Consider the following 17,047-nt stretch of genomic DNA (forward strand, 5'->3'; position numbering starts at 1 on the left):
GCCAGTGTTGTAAAGTGACGAGGTAATTACCGTTCATTTATATGGAAAATTTTTGAGCATTTCCAGACTCAAAAGATAACCTCTCTTAAGTTTTCCTTTTTTTTAAGAGAGGGAGAGTGGGGGAGGGGCAGAAGGGGAGGGAGAGAGCAAATCTTAAGTAGGCTCCATGCCCAGTGTGGAGCCCGATGTGGGGCTTGATCTCACGACCTTCAGATCATGACCTGAGCCAAAATCAAGAGTCGGACACTTAACGGACTGAGCCACCCAGGTGTCCTTTAGGCTTTTCTGATACCTTAGGACAGACACATCTTGCTAACGGATGCACAAGATAAATGGAGACAAGCCCAGGTGCTCACAGACGCAGTTCAGAGCTCAGGAGGCTTCATGCTGAGATGCTGAGTGTGGTTCATTCGTGGGGAAGGAGGTTGGCGGGGCCACCCTCACTGCTCGGGTGTGCAGCTCCTGTTAAGGGCTTGCAACAAACAAATACCAAACAAACGCTGACCGCTGTTTTCTCTTTCCATCTTTTTTTCCCAAAACCAAAATCCTCTCTGGATTTCTTACAGTTAGTGAAAGCAGGTACTCACGTAGGTCCTTCGGAGAAGCAAAGTGGTAGAACGTGAATTTTCGAAAAGTGGGGGGTACCTGTATTTACTGCTTTTAAAATAATACAAAGTCTAGGGGCACCTGGGTGGCTCAGTTGGTTAAGCTACTGCCTTCGGCTCAGGTCGTCGTGATCCCAGGGTCCTGGGATCGAGCCCCGCGTTGGGCTCCCTGCTCCGAGGGGAGCCTACTTCTCCCTCTCCCTCTGCTGCTTCCCCCTCCTTGTGCTCTCTCACTCTCTCTGTCAAATAATATAAATAGAATCTTTTAAAATTTTTAAAAAATAAAATAATACAAAGTCTAATCAATTAATTGTCAGCAACACGTAGTTGACCAGCCAAAAAAAAAAAAAAAAATTCAGGATAACCACAAAATATGGACTATTATATTTTCCTCTTAGTCTGCCTTTATTTATTGCAAATTTTGAGAAACAAATTCACATCTTTTGAACATGTGGATCAGGTCACTCCCAGCGCCCTCTGACAGCATTCCATCACCCACATGGAATCCAGTTTCCCTGTCACCATCACCCAGGCCCCAGGTGATGGCACTCCCACCATCACGGTCCGTCACTGTCCCTGAGCTCCCCGCACTCCAACTGCTGGTTTCCATTTAGCACCTGAAAGGCTCGAAGTTCTTCCCAGCTGCAAGATGTTTGCACATTGTTGTTCCAGCTTTCTAACCAGCTTTTTCTTCCTCTGCCCTTGCTGGCTGCATCTTTCTAGTCACTGATCTCTTTAGAACCCCCCCTCCCAAAAAAGGATATAGGGTCAGTAGGTAAGCAGTATTTATCAAAACCTATTAGGATTAAGTGAAACCAGAGAATCAACATAAACCTTTATAAATAAAAACCAGAATTGTTTTCTTTCTTTTTTTAAAAAAGATTTTATTTTTAAGTAATCTCTACTCCCAATGTGGGGCTCAAACTCACAACCCCAAGATCAAGAGCTGCACGCTCCACCGAGTCAGCCAGCTACCCCCAGAATTGTTTTCTATTCAATTCATCACTTCACAAAATGTTCACTTAATCCACTCAAAGTGAATGATTGACCACCAAAAATCTTTAATACTAGAGACCAAAAGTAAACTACCATTGACTGTTTTCTTCTCAGAATGTTTGATTCTTCAATCTCATTGTTTATTTAATGATTCTATTTTTGATAGATTTAGTTTGGTTTAAGTTTAAATGCATACAGGAATTTCTTCGTTCAACTCCGACCCATGAAAAATGAAGTCTTCATAGGGGCTTCTATGTTGTTGTTTTGTTTGTTGCCTTGAGTATTCTAGGACACCAGGTTTTCTTTCACCACACCATTGGCAATCTGGGCCCCTCTTCGTGATCCTTACTTCTCTCTGCTTTGTGGGTCATTCACGAGTATCTTCTGGAAGCTCGTGCACCTGGAGCCCACCAGAGAAAACGTGGCAGCATGGGTTTGTAGGATGAGGGTAAGCCAGCCAACTGGCTAGGCACTAGATCGTGATGTGTTTCTGCCTTAGATTATAGTAGCTGGCCCTACAGCCCACAGACTGTGGGTGCTGAGCCGTGTGCCCTCCAAGAGCCAGTGAAGAGTGCTTCCATGTGCTAGAAATTCACTGCAGTGCAGCCTGTGAAGGGATCCTTAGCACAGCCACTTCCTTATTGGAGCCTCGTTTTCAGGTGCATCGTCTTTCTCCAGATACGTGACCTAATACGTGGTATCTTCTCTGCTCTCTGACTCTGTGTCATAGCGATGCAACCACTGTTTTCTCTTTCAGTATTTGTACACACATATTTCTTTAATGCTTCAGGATGCTCCAAGCTAAGCAACGCCCACATGTCTTGGCTGATGATTCAAATGCTAAAAAACTGTTAAATGCTATCTTTTATGGAGAGAAAAACAGAGCTCTGAGTCCTATGGATTAAAGCAGTGGTTCGTGAATTTTTATTGGCATTAAGAAGCATCTGGGGCCCTTCCTCCTTAAATACAAAAACAAAAACGCCTGAAGATTGCAAATTCCCAGAATCAACTCCTGAAGATATGATTTAGGTCCAGGAGTGTGTCCTTTTTTTTTTTTTTTTTTTTAACTAGAGCCCTAGGTGACTCTGGGAAAGGCCCACAGACCATGCTCTGAGAAAGCCTAGAACGAGGGAGAGCTGGTTTAGCTCTTCCCACCCACTTACTAAGCTGCCATCTGGAGTAATTTCTGTCTAAGCTCAGAAAGAAACCCATGATGAGTTAAAAAACCCTTTCGTGAGTGAACTAAGCATTACGCAGTAGGAAGTTTCTGGAAGCCTTGGGAAGAGATAATGGCGAATGCTTTTTTTCAAAAACTGGCCTCATTTCATCATCTGGTAACCTTCCCCTCCTCCCTCCCCTTCTTCCCCTTCCTGTTCTCCTCACTCCCCCCACTTCTCCTCCTCCTTTTCCTCCTCTCGATTCCTTCCTCCTCTTCCTCTTCCCTTTCTTCTTCTCTTCCCCTCCTCTTCTTACTCTTCCTTTTTTTGGCTCATTTAGGCACTATATTCTTTTCTCCTCTCACCCAACTTCTTTTTCCAGAAACTGTTGCAAACTCTGTCACGTGACCATTTTTAGAAGACACAGTAGGTCAGTACCAACTCCTAGCAGAACTTGGAGGTGAGATTCAGAACTTCTGAAAAGCCAAGAGACCACCCTCTCCAGCAGCTTGGTATTGGCTGGGAATAAATCCCCTTTCTTATGTTTAAGATAACCGTGATACGTGTGATGCAAAGTGGCAGCAAAATTCAGTAGCACACCTTGCTTAGATCCTAGCAAGGGAGCATCACCCCCTCAACTCCACTCAAACTCAACACCCCACCCTACCCCATCACCACCATTACCAGGCACAGGCACACCTGCCTCAGGCCACAGTCACCTGTCCCACCACCTTCAAAGCCATCACACACAGGTGCTAAGACACTGCCTCCATGGAAACCTCTAAGAGCTGATTATCAAGATTAGTCACCAGGGTAACATCGCCTAGGCATGGAACAGAGCTTTTGAAGTAGCTGTTGGGGAATGTGAGGGTAGCAAGATGATTTAAGAGGTTGCTAACACAGACAAAGCTATTTACAAGCAAGGGCTTTCATTCTTTTATCGGTGAAGCAAACCAGCTGCACTTCAGTCTTGACACTGTAATCTCACCAGTAAAAATGGCAGCTGGTTAACAACATCCTCTCTCACCAAGCCAGGAAATGATGAAAAAATGTCTCCATGGACCCTTTAGGGATAAACAGAAGGAAATGCTTATTATCTCTTGAACATTTAGCTATGTGGTTGGGAAGAAAGGAGTTGCAAGAATGGGTGAACATTCACAGTGGGGTTTGAACCCTGGCACTGTTTGTAGCCATGCTTTTTGTGGTTGAAGAGCTGCCTCCAGAGAATAATCGGGGGAAGGAAAAGAGAGGGAGACAGAGAGAGACACACAGAGAGAGAAATGGAACTTTAAAAAAACTACTCTTTTTTTTTAAAGCAGAAGAGCTCTGTCTCCTTGTGCTCTCACTAGGGGCCATTGCCCAGTCTTGCCTTTCCTGATTGGGAATAGACCCATTTTCCCTCTGGAAACCTGGCTCTCTTAAGCCTATAGAGGGAATCCTGCATGCATGGAAGGGAATGAGATGCAAAAGTTCTCTCCTACGAGTAAAAATGAGCAGTTCTTACTCAGGGCCATTCAACTTCTATATTCAATTTCCGATTCTCCCCATAGCCACCTCAAGCCTTTAAATACATCCTTTTCTTTGATGCCTCTTGGACCATCACTTAGTCTATGTGCAGGGGAGGAGCAGATACTGCAATGTGTTATCCCCCCATGGAATCATCAAAGAGGTTCCATAGTTCTGCCAAAACCTGTTAATGCAATGCATCACTAAATGATTCTGGAAATTGCAGTTCGGAACCATAAGTCATCATTTGGCAATTGATATAATACATAGGTCTTACCAATTATCTGTAGCAACACCTTATTTATCAAAATGAATAATCTGCATCTGTGGGTTTGTGCTGTTCCTGTGTGTTCACTATACCCTGAGAATACTAAAGAATGAACGTGCTCTGCTCTCTCTTTCCACCACTTACTGGCAGGCTGTTCTGTTGCTGTGGGCACCTGGCCCTATTTTAGAGTTAATACAACCATATTACAGTTAATACCATTATAAGGGACTGATTTCTCATTGCTCCACCTCTGTGGTCCCATATCTAAGCTGGGGAAGTTCTGCTGTTTATATACAAGAAAGGTAAATATTAAGCGAGAAATACACAGAACATTTTCTAATCTGACATATTTTAAAACTGTAGAACAGATTCATTGTAATAATTAGCTTGATAAATACCATTATGTCTAAGCCCCGGAAAAGCATGAAACACTCTGGAAAAAAAAAAGAAAGAAAGAAAGAAACTGGGCTAAAAGACTCACAGAATTGTAGAGGCATGATCTAGAGAACAATCAGCTCTCTCAACTGTAGTAGAGGAAACTGAGACCGTGTTTCATTAATTCAGAGAAGTGAATTAATTTGCTAAAAGTCACAAAATTAGTGGCAGAACCAGGCCTAAATTATAGTATCTGGACCCAAAGCCAAAAGTTTTCATTACTACATCTGATGCATAAGCAATAGTTCTTCTCAAAGAGCCCTACATTAATTACAGGTTGTATGATGATGATTTTTGCAGAGCTAACCCCTGGCCCCTCAGATCATCAAGAAATGGTGTTAGCATTCCCAGCTCATCTGGCTAATTTTGCCAGACTTAATTGGAACTGAAAAAATCCCCCTCTTCTTTTGGTTGGTGGTCATTCCAATCAAGAGATGTTCATCGTCAGAGAGCCATGGTGGAGTGTTGGGTGCTTCATCCACTTATGTTCATCACTAAAAGATACTCAAGACCTGCCATTCATCACTTCAGCTGCTCTTATCTGGGCTGCTGTAACAGAGACCACCACTCCCCCTGTGGAATGCCACCATGGCTTTATCTCCAGGATTTTCCAAGTGTGAAGACTAATCTCATCTCATCCTGTCCCCCAAACCTCCTGTCAGTGGCTGCTTGGGGTTTCTCATTCATTCACGAATTTATTGCATAGTTGTTGGGGCTTGTATTTGCTGTTGGTATTTACAGCACATATGTGGGACCCACCGCCCAGAAGGTGCTCAGGAAAGTGTTTTTTAAATGAATATTTTGATGATAAAATAGGTAGTATATAATTAGAAGCATTTAGTTTGAACACAGTCCCCTCTACCACAAAACCATCATGCCCTTAATATTCCTATGTCATTTTCCAAATCACTTACTGCTTCCAAGAGTTATTACAAAGAGAAAATCATGAAAGGAAAGATGAGAAAGATGACAGAGAAAGATTTCATGTTGTTCAAGGAGAAGTAAGAGACAGGACAGGTTGATTATAGAGGAGAAGTAATAATATTATGAAGCTAGGATAGAAAAAGAAATAATGGCTTGAGGGATGAAAGAAGAAGGGGAAAAGGCTGTATTCAGAAAATAGCCATGGGCCGAGAATATCCTGGGCCAAGAAAGTTAGGAAAATACACAATGCAAATGTCAATCAATAATCTAGAATATGGTGGCGGTGTAATTTTTAATGTCACAAAGTCGATTATCCTTTTTTGGATTTGTGCATGTGTGTGTGTGTGTCTTTATTCTAGGAAAGATACACAGGAACTATGGTATAATCATGCAGCAGGGAGAGCCAAGTACTTGGAGGACTGGTTTTGTGGCACCACATTCGGAACCACCACAAACAAATCCCTGTCAGCCTCCTGATAGTGCACAGATTACCAGTGTGACCAAGTGGAAAAACCTCCCTGCTGCCAAACTCGTCACTGGAACGTTGATAAGAGGGTTGACAGTGCAGCAGTGGGTACAAGTTCAGAGACTCATTCAAAATAAAGGGGGAAAACTAAGAAGGAGGAAAGGTGGGAGATCATTCCATCAGTCTCCTTAACACAGTAAAATGGTTCCCAATCTCCAATTGCCCTGTGCATCCTAAAAGCCCACTCGATGTCACCAACAACCCCTTTGTTCTAAACACAACAGGTGTTTTCCACCGTGGATCTTGATGCTCCATTGACAACGTTCCTCACTGTCGGCTCTCCCCTTCTTTTGTGACACCCGATTTCCCCTCCTACCTCTCAGGTCGCTCCTTTTGATTCCCCTCCTTGGCCAGCTGTCCTTTAATTTGGGAGCTGCTCAGAGGGTCTGTCCTATCTTCTCTCACCCGATATACTCTTCTAATGAGGTATTATTCCCTTCTCTGACTCAAGGTACCATCTTTATGCTGGTGACTCTCAAACCTATCTGGAGCCAAGATCTTACAGCCCTGGAGGCCAAGCTGTTCACTGGCTGCCTTCACATGAATGAGCACCAAGAATTATAACGCTACAAGTCCAAGCTCCTCCCTGGTGTCCTTCTACCCACACTGGCCCTCGTGTTCCTGCTCAGCGAACACCCCTTCCCTCACCCAGGTAACCTCGTCAGACCTGTGAGCCTCATCTTTGATTCTTTCCTCTTCTTTAGATCACAAATATTTACTGATGTCAGTAGGTACCAGAGACTGTGCTAGGTGGGCCCAGGATGGACTGGTAGATGAGGTCAGAATGGTCCTTGCCCTCGGGGAGTTTACAGCCTCAGTCATTTCTCATTCTCACCGCCTATCCTGCTAACACCATCCTATTGTTCTTGAGACAGCCCCCTTCTCTCTACCGGACTGCTACTCTCCTATGATAAGGTTAGGTATCCCTCGATTTTTGCCCTGATTGCCTCAACTGCTTCCTAACTCATTTCTGTGAGTCAAGGCTTGCCTTTCCAAACCATTTCCACAATACAGGGGAGAGAAATCTGCCCACGACCAATTTTTTCACACTAGCTCTGCTTATACACTTCAGTGGCTCCTCACTGCTCTTAGAATAATTAGCCATCATTAGATGGCTAAAAGCAAGGGCTTGGCCAAGGCCTGCAGGAACATGGTATCCCTTCAAACCTGAAGTCTTTAAATATTCATTCAACATTGTTAATCAGGAAAATCTGATTCTATTAATAAAAAATTGAGTATCCACTTCCATCTAAAGTTCAGAATTTGCCATATACTTTGACTATAACATGGTATTTTTTATGCATATGTGCTCAACACATATGCAAAACTGGATCCTGCTCTACATACTGGTATGTTATGTAACCTACTCGTTTTATTTTCATGTCGTGGATGTCTTTCCATGTCATTAGACATTCTTCTACCGCATCATTTGATGTCTCCACAGTGTTTTATCGATTTATTTTTAAATTTGACCTTTTCCAAACTGATATATGCACAATTAAAAAAAATCAAATTGTATTAAAGTATTTATAATAAAAAGCAACAGCACCCTGTGCCACCTGTCCCCATTTCAGTCCTGGTTTCCAGAAGCAGCCATTAAGAATATTTTAGCTGCTGTTTCTCCAAATTTACCTCTGTATTTCCAAATAATATGGGTATGACACTCTTTTTAAATTTTTTTTTAAAGATTTTATTTATTTGACAGAGAGAGAGAGACAGCGAGAGAGGGAACACAAGCAGGGGGAGTGGGAGAGGGAGAAGCAGGCCTCCCGCGGAGCAGGGAGCCTGATGCGGGGCTCGATCCCAGGACCCCGGGATCATGACCTGAGCTGAAGACAGACGCTTAACAACTGAGCCACCCAGGCGCCCTGACACTCTTTAAAAAAAAAAAAATGATTTATTTATTTATTTTAGAGAAAGAGACCATGAGTGGGGGGAGAGGCAGAGGGAGAAGAAGAAAGAATCTGGAGCAGAATCTGCACTGAGCGTAGGGCCTGACACAGGGCTCAGTCGCACGACCCCAAGATCACAACCTGAGCCGAAACCAAGAGTCAGACAGTTAACCTACTCTGTCACCCAGGCGCCCTGACACTTTTTTTTTTTAATTGATTCATCTGTTTCACCTATCAGCTTGCAGTGTGATGTAGTCAGTCATTCAACAAATATATTTTCTTCACAGTGCCAGGCACCATTCCAGGCAATGAGCAACGCAAACAAGATCGTCGTTACATTCATGAAACTTATATTCTAGGAGAAAGGCAATTACAAAGCAAATAACTAAATAAAACAATTTAGTATACTGTTACGTGTTATAAAGAAAATAAAAATGGTAATGGAGATTAAAAAGACTGACTTCAGTTAGGGTTGTCAAGAAACCTTCCTCTGAGATGGCATCTGAGTTGAATTGCATTGTGAAGATCTACAGCAAGAGCTGTATTAATTAGGATATGGGTTGGGTCCATGTCACAGACCCTGTAACAATGATTTAAATGAGTGAAATCTGGTTTTTTTTGCCTTAAATAACAGCCTGAGGGTAGGCCTTCTAGGGGTCCAGGCTCCTTCTAGTTTCTTGCTCTACATCTGTATGGTCCAAGATGGCTGCACCACATTTATGTTCCAAATAGTAAGATGGGGGAAGGAGAAGGGCACATACCCTCTCTATAAGGGCACAATTCAGCAATTTCCCACCTCTTCTGCCTATATACTTTTGGCTAGAATGTAGTCACATAGACATACCTAGCTGCAAGAGAAACTTGAAATGTGGTTTCTATTCTGGGCAGCCGTGAGCTGAGCCAAAGTTCTGTTACTATGGAAGAAGAGGAGAATGGGTATCAGGGACTGACTTACTCTCTGCCAAAAGAACACTTCACACAGAGAAAAGATCCAGGACAAAGGCCTTGAGGAGAAGAAGACCCTGACTTGTTTAAAGAAGAGAAAGAAGCCAGTGCCACACCTTGGTGGTTACAAAAGGGAGAGCTGGAGGATCTGAGATCAGGGAGGCAGACAGGGGCTGGGTGATGTGGGGATTTCAAAACCACAGCAAGGAATTTCACTTTTATTCTACCGGAAGCAATGGGAGAGTTTTCAGCAGGGAACTGATGTAGACATTCTCTCTCACACCTTCCCCTTTCCCCATTCCTTAATAGCATCCTAACATTGATTTTGATTGAATCACTCATCACTATTTACATCATCATGAGTACGTAAATATTGTTCATTGCAGAACCACGCAGTATACTAAGGTTCCATTTCCTTTCTTCTACAGCTTTTAGTTTTCCTCAAGTTAACAACTTCATTGGTTTTTCACTTATATCATTATACATACACAATGCACACAAATACACAGCTTCAATTCATTCCAGATCCTCTATCAGACTATCTATCGTCTATTCGGTCCAGTTTACTTTTTTCTGTCTTCCGGACATTTCTTGTTGGAATCTCTCATCCACCCAGGAGGTTATTCTTGTGAATCGGTTCCTTTTTAATATCTTCACTACCCTGTGAAGGAATCTTGGGATAGAGAGAGAAGAAAAAAATAAGCATGATCTAGCCACCAATTTAATTGAAAATCCATTAACATTTTAGCTTAAGAGCTCTCTCCTTTGCAATTACTTTTAACTTGGTAAAATACATTGAAAATGAGACTCCCCTTCTGACATTTTTGTGACACCACAGGAAAGATTCAAAAGGCTTCCGATTTGTCTTTGTCAAGTTGTTCCTTTGAATGTGACTGAATGCCAGAAGGGGATGATGAGCTGGCTTGGCTTTCATCGGCTACACTCCTTTGTCCTTTGACCCCCAGCTTGGACACTGCCTCTGTCCACACCATCCCATTTCCACTATAATGTATTATAATTTATCGTTTGCTCTGTTTATTTCTCTAACCCTGGAAAGGCAGGCATCTCTGTCTTGTTGTTTTTGAACTGCTCGGCGTATTGCCTGAAGGACTTTGGTGGACACTTACCTATTTCTTGGATGTGTGGATGCTCTCCACCTCTTACTTGAGAGGAAGGATCATAACTATGTTTGATTTTTTTTTTTGAGATGTAAATGCTGCTCTTAGTTTTATTTTCCCTCTGAGAATCCCAATTTTACTCATGTTTAAAAGCCCACTTTGAAAAGCTACCTGGCCCCTGAGGACTTCCCTAAGGAATCCGAACCCCTTCCTCTACTCAGCGTGGTCAGCATCTCACCCTTAATTAGCATCCATTTTATGATGACTTCATAAATAAATGAAGTCATCCAATGAGGATTCAAATACACTTTTTAATATTGTGTATTTTTAAAATTTCCAGCTTCTATCGTTAAATATTTAGCAGCTGCCAAGCTAGCATGGTTAACATCAAGCACCGTTCCTAGCCTAGATGCAGACATGCAAACAAAAGGATAGTTAACGTTTTCTTAGACTGTTTACTTGGCACTGCGAAGCTAATGTAATCAAACCCATCTGTTTCCTCTTGTCCGGGGATTTTGAATGGTGACAAAAAGAACTTTATGCTGAACTTCTAATGACTCCCAAATTATGTCACCTGTTCTTTGTCAGAAACTTGTTAAAAATTTTAATACAGATGAATAAATTTCTAGAGCACAACCTGGAAGAAGTATAGAGTTCTTACACAAAAGTCAACAGCTTTGAAACAAAAAAGATAAGTTTCTTGGCTGATTATTCTCATGACATATGAATAGCTGAGTTGTTTAAAACAGTATGCTTTTATTATGTACTTAAAGGAAAACTTGATGTTAGCCAGGAATTATATAATTATGGGATTTGGGGCTAAACGGGACCCAGATAAGTTATTTATTTCATTATCTAGCTTTCAGAGAAGATCTTAAATAGCATGCTGTAATTTTAAAATTTAAAATCTGGGTGAAGATGTACGGTTATATATCACATCAACATTGTGGGCCATTTTTATAAATGGCTTTGCTTATTCAAGGTCAGCTAGTGTTATCCACCCTGATATTTAAAACCCTCCTATCTTAAATCCTCCTAACTTATAATTATGATCATTTTTGCTTCCTTTCTGTAAGCTGAGGCAGTAAGTCTGTCTTACCTGCACTGCATATAACCACTTCATGATTCCTGGAATGCTGCTACACATTTTAAATTTGTCCTTAAAATTCTCATTGAACCAAAATCATAGGCATGTAATTTTTAAACACCATCATTTTCTAGCAAATCAAAGCCAAAGTCTATAAAACTGATTATTTTGCTTAGGCTTAATAATACATTTTTGAAAAAAAAAATAATACATTTTAGAACTTTCATTGAACTGAGCTTTCCGTATCGTGTCTTCTTTCAAAATAGTGAAAAGATGCTCAATGTAAGTCGTCAGTAGGGAAATGCAAATAAAAACCACAATGAGATACCACGTCGCACTCACCAAAATGGCCGTAATAAAAAAGACAGACAATAACACTTGTTGGAGAGGATGTGGAGAGGCTCGAAGCTTCCTGCATTGCTAATGGGAATGTAAAGTGATGCAGCACTCTGGAAAACAATTTGGCAGTTCCTCAAAAAGTTTAAACACAGTGACCGTATGACTGACCCAGCAATTCCATCTCTAGGTATATACCCAAGAGAAGTGGAAGTGTATGTCCACACACGAACCTGTACAAAATGTTAAGCAGCATAATTCATAATAGCCGAAAAGTGGAAATAACCCACATGATGTCCACCAACAGATGAATGGATGAACAAAATGTGGTATTTTCTAACAATGGACTATTTTGGCCATAAAAAGGAATAAAGTATTGATACATGCTACAACATGGATGAAACTTGAAAACATTATGTTAAGTCAAAATAGCTAATCACAAAAGAATACATATCCTATTCCTTTTATGTGGAATGTCCAGAATAGGTAAATCTATAGAGCCGAAAATATTAGTTGCTGCCTAGGATGGAGGAGGGGGGTGGAGTGATGGGCAGGGAGGGGAGGACTGGGGAGTGACTGCTAACAGATATAGGGTTTCTTTTTTGGGTGATAAAAATAATCTAAAATTGGTTGTGGTGATGGTTGCACAACTCTGTAAATACACTAAAAACCACTGAATTGCACACTTTAAATGAGTGGATTATTTGGTATGTGACTATCTCTCAATAAACCTATTAAAAAACCCCAAAACGTAACAGAGTTGAGCACTCTTTCCATGGATAAAAGACCCTCATAAAAAGAAATGGGCTGATTTAGCAAAACCAGAGTATTTGGCTTTTATTCTCCTTTCAGGTACTGTTGCTTTTAGTTCATTTACAATTTTATCTACTTATCCCATGTGATATGTAATCAGAGCTCAGAGCCTAGACAGGAAGTCCCTAACCGTTCTTTCAAACAAACTTAAAAAACAAACAAAAAAACACACACAAAAAAAACCCACTGAAAGAAAAAGTTTAATAACATCTGATAGTGTACTAAAGCAGAGCTTTGATGCCATTTTATGATCTGAAGCTCTTGCTTTCCATTTTGAAATAACAGAGGGGCTTATACGGATAATGTAATTTGACTCTACGAAACTCTTTCTCGTTGAAGAAGACGTCTCATACTTAGGACGAACCAAACAGTGTTCCTGGGTGTTTTTAAATCCGTGTGTAATCTACAATAGCTCTCTAGGGAGTTAAGCCATAGAATGCAGTCCCAAACATAAGAGCAGCACTCATAAAATCGAGTTTCATTTAAATTAAATGAGCTTTTTAAAGAGTTCAATTGATCACTCATGAATTATTTACATACTGTGTTTTGTGTTGCTAAATTAGTTTCTCATGTATCCTCTTTCACCAAGTAGCTCATACAACTCCAACCGACCCCAATCTCTCCTTTCTCAAGATACAAAACTGCACAAATCTCTCTCTGAAGTGTTTTACAGATACTAGTTTTACTCAGTCCCCTATGGAAATTCTAAGCTTCTCCAAGGCAAGGACCTTGTCTTAAACACCAACACCTTACAGAGACCCCATAATTACAATGTGTTTGTCAAGGTTCAAGGCTTGGCCTAGTTCTCCTGTTAAGCTCTAATTCATATACTTACATACTATTCGATACGTGGTGTGTGTATCGATATTTAACTCACTTTTTCATTTCCAACACATAAATTTGTGTTGACTGCCCCTGAATCTTCAAGAACTCTTGATTTTCTTCAGAATAACTTCCAAACAACTTAGCATGGCTCTCACAGCTCTTTGCCATCTTCCCTCACCTACCTTTCCAGCCTGAGCTTCACACACCACCACCAACACACCAATGCTCCAAGTCCTCCCCCCGACACACGCTCTACTTTTCACCCCTCCAGGACTTCGTGGTCTCTTGGACGGCTCTCCAGTCTATGAGAAGTCTGTCAATCTTTTAAGGACCATGTAAAAAGTCATCTTCTCTATGGTCTCTTCCTTATGAGAATTTATTTTTCCTTTTTAAGGGCTCCCATGCACGTTGGTGTTACACCACTTTTCACAGCTTGCCTTTTACAGTGCTTAGGGGCATGTCTTTCTTCCTAATGTTCTTTGATGTTTGAGACTATTTTATTCATGCATTAAGTCCCCTAGCGGAGCAGGTTTATAACCCCGTCACCCTACACAGAATAATCACTCAATATATGCTTGCTAGGTTGAATTTTTTTAAGATTTTATTTATTTGAGAGAGAGTGAGAGGGAGCATGAGCAGGGGGGCGGGGCCAGGGGAGAGGGAGAAGCAGAGTCCCTGCCGAGGGAGCACAACTCGGGGCTCAATCCCAGGACCCCAGGATCATGACGTGAGCTGAAGGCAGATGCTTAACTGACTGAGCCACTGGGATGCCCCTAGATTAAATAGGTCTTAATTTCCATACAACACCAAAAATAGTGTGGAGCACATAACAGTTAATCAACAAATAATATTGATTGATAAAAGTTCTTGGAAGGAGGATTTAAATGCTCAGTGACTGATTTTAGTGACAAACTCAAGTGATACATCTTGACAAAGAAAAGTTTATTCTCTAAATTGTTCCTGCACTGAATTGGACCTAAGTAACAGATGTTTTAATGTACCAAAAACAATCAACTGAGTAGTTTCAATATTTTTATTTTCAGTGGTTCTTCTGGAGTGAAACTATTTTTACCTGAGGAAAACACGTGAAAGAATTTTGGAAGTCAAATTCTTAGAATGTGGATGGATTTTTCACTGTCTATTCAAGATTCATTTAAGCACTTACTGTTTATTAGAAATGTCTCTGGACCCAACACTGAAAAAGGTACTAGATCATAAAATGAATATGATAAGCCCTGCCCTGAAGGTGTTTACATATCCGGGAGAACAAGTCTCAGAGAAATCTGGGTTTTGGTGCCCTAGAAAAACGAGGACTAATTAGCTCTATGCTGATTAATCTGGAAGTTCTTTAAAATGGACACTGTTCCATTTAGATTATAATATTTATGTTTCAATGGATATTAAAAACAAAGCTATAACAGTATTTTATTTAGAAACCCACTTTGGATTCATCAAGACAGCAACACGTAATCAGACGCTATGAAGCAGGGCTTGGGAATAGGGTAAGGCAAGAGAGTTTCCTAGTGTAAAATGTAGGGAGGCTCTCCCTCTCCAGGTCATGCAAGTGCAGGGTCAGCCCTGAGAACCAGTACCCCCTTTAAATCACACACCCTAACCTCTCCTGCCTCCCCCTAGTTCTGGCCCGGCTACGAATATTTAAGAAAATAATCATTTTGTGTTATAGTCAGTTTTGTAGACTTGGTACACTCTATAACAAATGTTTTACAAATTATTTCTGGCTTACCAAAAATGGAACTGTGAAATCATGGGGGGAATGAGACCTATGCAAAGAGAAGGTCTACTTTTTGGAGGAAGGGGTAGATACTAAGGCAAAGAGGCAATATAATTAGCATAGTAAAATGCCTGCCAAGTTAAAAGTTTCCAACTATTCAGATTAGAAGTAATTCTTATACCTAAACTGTTCTATTATCTATAACCATTAACTTATGGTTTTGCTGGCTTCAGATAACTTTTTTTTTTTTTTAAAGATTTACCCATTTGAGAGAATGGGAGCGCAGGGTCGGTGGGGGTGGGGGGGAAATGGAGGGGGAGAGGGAGAGGGAGAAAGAATCTCAAGCAGACTCCCTACCCAGTGTGCAGCTTGATCTTAGGACCCTGAGATCACGACCTGAGCCGAAACCAAGAGCCGGACGTTCAACCAACTGCGCCACCCAGGTGCCCCTCAAATAATTCTTTATTGGAATTTTTCTAAGATCAATATCAAGTGAACTGAATGAACGGTAATAAAACCACCAGGAAGGTTACAAGCCAATACAAGCCAAGAGAGATTATTTCGAGGATTAGTACTTGAAGATGATTCCCTTCTTAGTCCCTTAGTCTAGTTATTGATGGTTATTTAGGACCAAATAAGGAAATTCTGAACTCATTTGGTTTCTAGGACTATAACGCAGTAACTGAACACGCTGTGAACTTAAATTTGTTGTTCTGAAAACCCGTTTCATATTTAGGTACATTAATTAATACAGAATCAGGGATAAGTGATTTAGAATTAAAAGGGCAGTGACATCAAGTAGAAAAGATTTTCCCGTGACACTGAAGTCATGACAACTTGGAATCAGCCCGCCAAGTGTCACTGCTTCTGGGAATTCAATGTACAGTGTCAGGTAAGGTTGGGAAGCAGCTTTCTGAAAAGTTCCAAATACAGATAGAGTAAAACATTTTCCTCTGGGCTGGCTTAATTCTATTTCTTCCCTACACGTGTTTAAGATGTTCAAGAGCTGTCATCCATTTATTTTGGGTTGATGGTAGATTTCTTCTTCTTTCATTTCACTTTGAAATTGAAATTTTTTATCTACCGATGCGTGAGGTGTTGGAACTAAGAATTTCATATATAGCTCTCGCCTGAGCCTCGGAAAGTTTGGCTGTGACTGTGACTTATATTTAAAACTCTTCGGGGTGGTCCCTAAATGAGGTTCTGCGTATTCTGCGGCAATGGCAGCAAACGACACCATTCCGAGCTGCTGTAAATGGTGCTGTTTGTGTAGAAAGAGGTTTTCTGCATTGGATAATACAAAGGCTAAGGCTGCCCTTAAATACCATGCTTGGATTTTCAAAGTCAAACCTCCAAAATCATGAAAAATCTTTTTACCAATGAAAAAGGATAACTCTAAGAAAAGACCATTACTCAAATAATAAACTAAAATGACCATAAATGACTTGACCATCTCCCCAAAATGCCTGTTTTTGTGGACTACACAAACTTTTTCTAATTGTAACTTGTAACAACTTACGAGTTATGAAAAGTTCAAAACATCAAAAGCCCAAACAAGCTAAAAAATGTTAAATGTGTAATTGAAGTCAACTGAGAGTACAGTTAAACTGGATTTATTACCACTGTGCCCCTAAAAGCTCTTCCTCCCCTTAAATGTGATCCCTATAACTCCTACCTCCACAGCAATGTAAAATTCAAGCTTGTGAAAATAAAGTTCATGGAGAATACTATCCTTACTAAAATCATTCCTGGAAATAATTTTCCATGAAAACATTTATTAAGAAATTCCCCACATAATTTCATTGCTAGAGGTAATGCAAGAATGTACACATACACACATGCATCATACGTGCATTATACTTGTTTTCTTATTTAAATCCCA

At 40.8% G+C, this 17,047-nt stretch overlaps 1 protein-coding gene across 1 annotated transcript in view; it reads right to left on the reverse strand.

Moving 5' to 3' along the window:
• Positions 1 to 8,348: 8,348 nt before the first annotated feature.
• DCLRE1A (DNA cross-link repair 1A) overlaps positions 8,349 to 17,047 on the reverse strand; it is a 29,055-nt gene continuing 20,356 nt past the window's right edge. Inside the window, exon 10 of the mRNA XM_035029453.1 lies at positions 8,349 to 9,927. The gene's annotated coding sequence lies outside the window, so the exon portion shown is untranslated. The remainder of the gene's footprint in view (positions 9,928 to 17,047) is intronic.

The sequence above is a fragment of the Mirounga leonina genome, unplaced genomic scaffold (genome assembly GCF_011800145.1).
Source record: "Mirounga leonina isolate KUSES-001 unplaced genomic scaffold, KU_Mleo_1.0 Mir_114, whole genome shotgun sequence".
NCBI classification, from domain to species: Eukaryota; Metazoa; Chordata; class Mammalia; order Carnivora; family Phocidae; genus Mirounga; species Mirounga leonina.